General features: G+C 42.9%; 1 non-coding gene across 1 annotated transcript; it reads right to left on the minus strand.

Moving 5' to 3' along the window:
* Positions 1-7176: 7176 nt before the first annotated feature.
* TRNAP-CGG (transfer RNA proline (anticodon CGG)) lies at positions 7177-7251 on the minus strand. Its single transcript has one exon. It is a non-coding gene; the product is annotated as a tRNA-Pro (tRNA).
* Between the last annotated feature and the right edge of the window lie 311 nt (positions 7252-7562).

A 7562-nucleotide genomic window follows, 5' to 3' on the forward strand; every position in this document is an offset into this window, starting at 1 on the left:
CATTTTTTGCTACGAAGGGAAGGTTAATCAATATTATGTTTTGCCTGTTAGCCTGGCAACTGCCCAAGGGTATTCACCAAATACATGTACCCTGTGATGGCCTTCTTGTGCCTTCAAAGGTGCACCATATTTCCCTTTTTGGATGATTGGCTGCTGGTGGCAGATTCAAGGGAATTGTTAGCTGATAACATAGCTCTCACAATCAGAACCTGTCACCATCTGGGCCTTACTATAAATTTGGAAAACATCTAGGCTGCAACCAACTCATATTGTCCAATTCATAGGAGTATCTTTAGATTATTTTAAGGCTAAGGCCTATCTCCCAGCTTGAAGGGATGCTCTGATCAAATCCCTAATGGGTAGGTTCTCACATTGTCAGTTACAGAGAGAGCAATCTAGCCAACGATTACTGGGATTTATGGCCTCGACAATGGCTGTTCTGCCAATGGTTAGACTTTTTGTGAGTCCGTTGCAAATTTGGTTTTATTAAAAATCCAAACCGAGTATATGTTCTCCTCACCAATTTTTCTCCATATTTAGGCAAGTTATTAAATCCCTCCCTTGGTGGGTACAGGATGCTGACTTATTTGCAGGTTCCCCTTTTGGCCTTTAGCAGCACAAGGCTGTCCCCACCACTAATGCCTCTTTGCGGGGGTGGGGGGCCACTGTGATGCCCTTACTGTACAAGGGAGATTGCTTTCTCATAAGAACATAAGAGAAGCCATGTTGGATCAGGCCAGTGGCCCATCCAGTCCAACACTCTGTGTCACATAAGAACATAAGAGAAGCCATGTTGGATCAGGCCAATGGCCCATCCAGTCCAACACTCTGTGTCACACAGTGGCCAAAAAAAAAAATTACCATACACACAAACACACATATATACACACTGTGGCTAATAACCACTGATGGACCTCTGCTCCATATTTTTATCTAACCCCCTCTTGAAGCTGTCTATGCTTGTAGCCGCCACCACCTCCCGTGGCAGTGAATTCCACACGTTCATCACCTTTTGGGTGAAGAAGTACCTCCTTTTATCCGTTCTAACCCGACCGCTCAGCAATTTCATCGAATGCCCACGAGTTCTTGTATTGTGAGAAAGGGAGAAAAGGACTTCTTTTTCTACCTTCTCCACCCCATTCATAAGAAACAGTTACTCATTCATGTCCTTGAACTGAGAGCCATCAGATAGACTCTTAACTCCTTTTCAAATATTGTTTGGGGGAAAGCCGTCTTAGTACAAACAGACAACGTCTCCATTATGTTTTATGTGAACAGGTTCCAGACTGCTAAATGTGGAAGCATCAGAGACATGGTGCTGGGCCTTGAAGCATGACACTCATTTTCATGCCATCCACATTGTGGGGTAATACAATTCACAGGCAGACAGTCTCAGCAGCGTGCATACATCGAATCACAAATGGTCCCTCACAGATCAGTACAACTCATTTTTTGCCTATGGGGTTTCCCTGCAGTGGATCTCTTTGCCACCCCTCTTTACAACAGCTGCTCTTTGCTGTTGTAGCAAAGCCCCATATTTTTGCCTTTTTGGCAGGGAAGTTAGGGAACAATCCCCTAGCGATAGGGGAAGCCATTTGTTTCCACTATTTCCTCTGTTCATCAAGGTCATGGCAAAGTTAATTGAGGACAATTCAAATGCCATTCTAATGATACTATTTTGGCCCCACCAAGTATGGTTCACTCCCCCGCTCAAGAGATCCAAGGGGACTTATACCTCCCAGATGTTCCCAACTTACTGAGGAACGGGCAACTTCTTTACTACACCATTTTACATCTCTGCCTCATGACATGGAGGTTGATGAGTGCTTGACCCTCCTATACAGATTCAGCAAGTCCTGCAGAATTCTGGTAAGGTGTCTACTAGGTGCTCTTATGAGGCAAAATGGAAACACTTTTTGACTTTGGCTCTGTCCACAGAGTCTTCCCCTAGCTCCTGCCCTATTTCCATTATCCTGGTAAACACCATTATTCTGGTGTAAAGATTCAGGGCTTGACATGGTTCTCTGTTAAGGTTCACTTGATGGCCACATCTGCTTACCACGCCCCTATTAAAGGTCCTATTTTTTTTTCTAAACATAGATTTTCTAAACAGTTCCTCCAGGGCTTGATGAATATATACCCTCCATATCCCATTCTGGTCCTACAGTGGTCCCTATTGTTAGTGCTCTTTTGACTTATGTTTTCATTGCAGCAACCTCATTTGCGGAATGAGTGATCCTGCAGCACCGTGTATTGACCCCATAGTTTGCAAAGATTTTTGCAGAATGCATGGTACTTAAACCCAACCTGGAGTTTTTGCCTAAAGTGGTATCCAGTATTCATTTACTGCAAGATATTGTGTTACCTGTATTTTCTCCCAACCCATATTCCTGGGGAATGTGCCTTACATGTACTCTGCCCGGAGCCCTACGGGGAATGGGCAGAATAGAAATATACTAAAACAAATAAATAAGAAATAATTGTAAGATTGTTTCCTCACTATCAGTTGTTTTGCCCTTGGGCTTCTGCTTTCCCCAGCTCAAGTGATCAATTCCCCACTAGTTGCTGTACAGGCACATTTTGATTCACAGCTCCCTCCAATTTCCCTTGCGGCATCCAGAATTCTAAAAATGAAGAGCAGGAAGCCACAAGGAATTTGGAGGGAGCCATGGATCAAAATGCACCTGTGCAGCAACTGGTAGGGAATTGATCGCTTGAGCTGGGGAAAGCAGAAGCTCAAGGGCAGAGCAACTGCTAGTGAGGAAATCATCTAAGTGTCAGAATACAAGATCCAGGGCTTTTTTTCTGGGGGAACACAGCAGGATGGAGTTCTGGAACCTGTTCATGGAAACAAAATTCTTAAAATTCCTAAAAGTTTATTAGGTACACCCATGCGTTTCTCCTTCATTTCCCTCTTGAGAGTTATATGAACATATGAAGCTGCCTTATACTGAATCAGACCCTCTGTCCATCAAAGTCAGTATTGTCTACTCAGACTGGCAGTGGCTCTCCAGGGTCTCAAGCTGAGGTTTTTCATGCCTATTTGCCTGGACCCTTTTTAGTTGGAGATGCCGGGGATTGAACCTGGGACCTTCTGCTTCCCAAGCAGATGCTCTACCACTGAGCCACCATCCCTCCCCAGTTCTGGCATGCCTTTTTCCAGAAAAAAAAGCCCTGACAAGATCAGAACAATAAACTACTTCATGCACTTTCCAGTAGTTTGATCGGATGCTTTTTAAATATTTTGTATAATAAAGCCTTCTAATTGTGATTGAATAAAGATGGAAACACAATAAGGAAACGAGTAAGAGTGACACATTTCACTTTGAAATGTCAACCATCTCAGTTGACAGCTAGTTTTAACATTGTTGCTTTGGGACACAGACATCTGAAGGAGAATAAGTCTCACCTGAGCCACATCAAGTGCTATATTCAACAGACTGCAGTCAAGGATGCTGCCACGATTAGACTCAGATTTAGTATTCCCGAGCATATTTAATAATAAAAAAACCTTATTGAACTCCAGGGATGACTCATATAGATGAGCTGCCTGGCTGCACAGTGATTCTGCTCAATAGGATTGACAGCAGGTACAGAGAATTGCAATAAGAACTCATCAGGGAAGACTGCATGTAAGAAATATGGTTGATGCTTCCCCAAATAGCAACCTCTATGTGGAATGTTCCCCTCCCCTCCATGCTTTGTAATCTATACGGTAGCTTATCTGGGGTTCTGACATTCCACTATGCTTTTCTTTGTGTGTTCTCTCTTCTCTTAGAAGTAAAAAAGAACTCTGTGCCATGATATAAAAAGAGATCAGGGCAGTGTATATGGTTCTTTCTTTCTCATTGACAAGATCCAATTTCTGGCACCTTCCTATTAAAAGATCTCAAAAAGCAGAAGTTGAGGAAGATCTTTTCTATTCTTTAGACCTGTATACCTTGCTCCCCCCACCCCATAGGAGAAACCTACTGAAGCCTTAAAACTGAAGGTTTTTACATATGACACAGTCTGCCAAATATCATGCTTTCTGAGATTAGGCAGGTGGCAACCCAGGAGAGGGTCTTCTCAGTTGTAGCAGCAAAGCTCAGGACAGTACTCTGTCTCTTCTGTTGCCATTTTCCACTAGCGGAAAATTTTTTTTGTTTCATTTGGTGTTCCCTCAGTGATCCTGTGAAAGTAAAAATGAACCAGAGTTGAGACATATTAGAAATTATGCAAGGCATACTGTGGGGAAATCATGTAGGCTAGGTGGGATGTACTGTGACTACAAAAATAAAGAAGAGTCAGTGACCTTAAAACTGGAACAAACTGATCTGGATCAACCCATGATCAGCTGCAGAGAAAAGATAGCAGGAAATCAGATTCACTAGAAAATTCCAAGTTTAAGTTCTACTAGTGCATACTTATCAGGGGAAGCATAAATGTACTTGGGAGAGGGACACCTCCTCTGCCCAATATTCTGCTTTTGCTGTCTCCTATGATTGTACAGGAAAGAAGTAAGCCACTTTGGGAATTATTTTTAGTGTCTATCTTCAACAAATATTGTTTTAACAATATGAGGGGGACGATAGTTTTTAAGATGATTTTTTAAATGCATGTTTTAATTTGTTAGCCCTGTTGGTGGCGCTAGTGAGGGCCAGAACTCTCTAGGGAAGGAGCCCCCCCAGATGTTTCATTTTTCCTCCATCACATCTGGGGTTTGAAATTCCTCTTTATTGTTGCTATGTTTCTACAGCTGTATTTTTTTTTTAAAAAAATGAAATGACCCTGATTCAAGACTTATTTTAGTAACTGTTTTCACAGAGGTATTTTTTTTCCTTTAAAAAAATAATGTATAGAACAACAACAACAAAAAAAAGATTTCCCTGGCATCCCTTTTCAGGGTAATGTCTCTTCCTAAATCTATTTCATATCAGGAACTTTTTTTAAAAAAAGAAAGATGTTACATTTATAACAGTTTTAATTCTAGACTGCTTCTCTTTTAAAGTCTCTTTATGTCTTTTCCTCTTGCTGATATAGTGACCCTGACAATAATATTCAACAATCCGGCAAGCTTATTTTCCCCATTTTTCTTGTAGACATGGTCAGACAACTGCTCCCAATCACTATCCCTGTGTTTTTGAATATTTAATATACCACACCGAACACTCTAGTAGTCTGTTCCTGGCTTAATTTAAAATTCTCAGTTACAAAGTATTTCTTGTTTTTAGATATTTTCCGCATTTTCCTTGACCATCTCTCCCAATGTCCTTTGGAAGACTAAAATCATCTCGCACCAATCTTATTTTAATGTCTGTATATCTGATAGCTTTCTCCATAATCATTCTCCCTACTACACGAAATATCCATTCCTGAGTATACATTTCTTTTATGCTCACTTTTGTCTTAGTTCTCAGTGATCAGGCCACATGGTGTGTGTGAAGGAAATCTTTTTTTTTTTTCCCCATGTTTCTATTAGAATTACAACTGAAAGTTTTGAGGTGCTTAGTGGAAATCTTGTGTCTGTAAAGAGACCATCTCGGATCATATGTGATCTTGTTTTAATCTCCCGGATGACCTATTCCGTAAAGTAATGGTGACAGCTTTAAGGCTGATGCTTTCTAGTTTCGTTCTGCCAGGTCTTAATCTAGCTCACAATTGTGACTAGGCCTGCCTTTTTGTCATAGTTTCAATTTCTCTTTTATTATTTTCTCACACAACATTTTCAAGTTTTTCACTGTCACATTAGATTCTTTCATATGCTTATACTCTGGGCATGCTCAGAATGCATTATTATCCGCGCCAGTTTTATGCCTGAAGAAGGAAGACAAATCTTATAAGTGTTTCGAGGATTTGTCTGCCCTCTTGTGTATATGTTAATTATATAATTGCGCATATGTTAAGTAATTACCCTCGCTTCCCAGATGGTTTTACTTTTTAAATTCTTTAGTTATTTTTATCTTTCTAAATTCATGCTTGGCGTCTTCACAAATTGTGTTGTTTTTTTTTAAATTTGAACGGTTTTGCTTTCACCCAGAGCTCCGCCCTCTTGCACCTCTCCACTTCAATGGAATGGACAGCTCAGCTATTTCCCCTATGTTTCCAGTGACATTTCCTTTAGCTATGGCGAACAACTTATGAACATATGAAGCTGCCTTATACTGAATCAGACCTTTGGTCCATCAAAATCAGTATTGTCTTCTCAGACTGGCAGCGGCTCTCCAGGGTCTCAAGCTGAGGCTTTTCACACCTATTTGCCTGGACCCTTTTTTGGAGATGCCAGGGATTGAAACTGGGACCTTCTGCTTCCCAAGCAGATGCTCTACCACTGAGCCACCATCCCTCCCCAAAAGTTCATTAGGTACACTCATGTGTTTCTCCTTCATTTCCCTCTTGAGAGTTATATGAACATATGAAGCTGCCTTATACTGAATCAGACCCTCGGTCCATCAAAGTCAGTATTGTCTACTCAGACTGGCAGCGGCTCTCCAGGGTCTCAAGCTGAGGTTTTTCATGCCTATTTGCCTGGACCCTTTTTAGTTGGAGATGCCGGGGATTGAACCTGGGACCTTCTGCTTCCCAAGCAGATGCTCTACCACTGAGCCACCGTCCCTCCATCTCCATCACTACTGCCTGAGCCCTTTTTAGTTGGAGGTGCCGGGGATCGAACCTGGGACCTTCTGCTTCCCAAGCAGATGCTCTGCGACTGAGCCACCATCCCTCCATCTCCATCACTACTGCCTGAGCCCTTTTTTAGTTAGAGGTGCCGGGGATCAAACCTGAGACCTTCTGCTTCCCAAGCAGATGCTCTGCGACTGAGCCACCATCCCTCCATCTCCATCACTTACTGCCTGAGTCCTTTTTAGATGGAGATGCCGGGGACTGAACCTGGGACCTTCTACTTCCCAAGCAGATGCTCTACGACTGAGCCACCATCCCTCCATCTCCATCACCTACTGCCTGAGCCCTTTTTAGTTGGAGGTGCCGGGGATCGAACCTGGGACCTTCTGCTTCCCAAGCAGATGCTCTGCGACTGAGCCACCATCCCTCCATCTCCATCACTACTGCCTGAGCCCTTTTTTAGTTAGAGGTGCCGGGGATCAAACCTGAGACCTTCTGCTTCCCAAGCAGATGCTCTGCGACTGAGCCACCATCCCTCCATCTCCATCACCTACTGCCTGAGCCCTTTTTAGATGGAGATGCTGGGGATTGAACCTGGGGCCTTCTGCTTCCGAAGCAGATGCTCTACCACTGAGCCACCATCCCTCCCCGACTTAACTTCCTATAGTTCCTGTTTAAACATGAAAATGCAGGCACCAGCCTGTAAACCTGTTCTCACTTCATGAGCCCCATCCTGTGCCTCTTATTTTCTATGCACCCAAGCCACCTCTGATTTAAAGCTTTTGCTCCAGTTTCAACAACAACACAAACGCCAACCAGTCTGCACGGTGCTCCAGCCTCCTTTTCCCTACAAATTATTTGCACACAACCCCAAGGACCCCCTCTTCCAGATGCAAGGCTTTTTCTTTGTAGCAGGAACTCCTTTGCATATTAGGCTCCACCCCCTATTCTTCTTACAA

Source organism: Heteronotia binoei, chromosome 8 (assembly GCF_032191835.1).
Source record: "Heteronotia binoei isolate CCM8104 ecotype False Entrance Well chromosome 8, APGP_CSIRO_Hbin_v1, whole genome shotgun sequence".
NCBI lineage: Eukaryota > Metazoa > Chordata > Lepidosauria > Squamata > Gekkonidae > Heteronotia > Heteronotia binoei.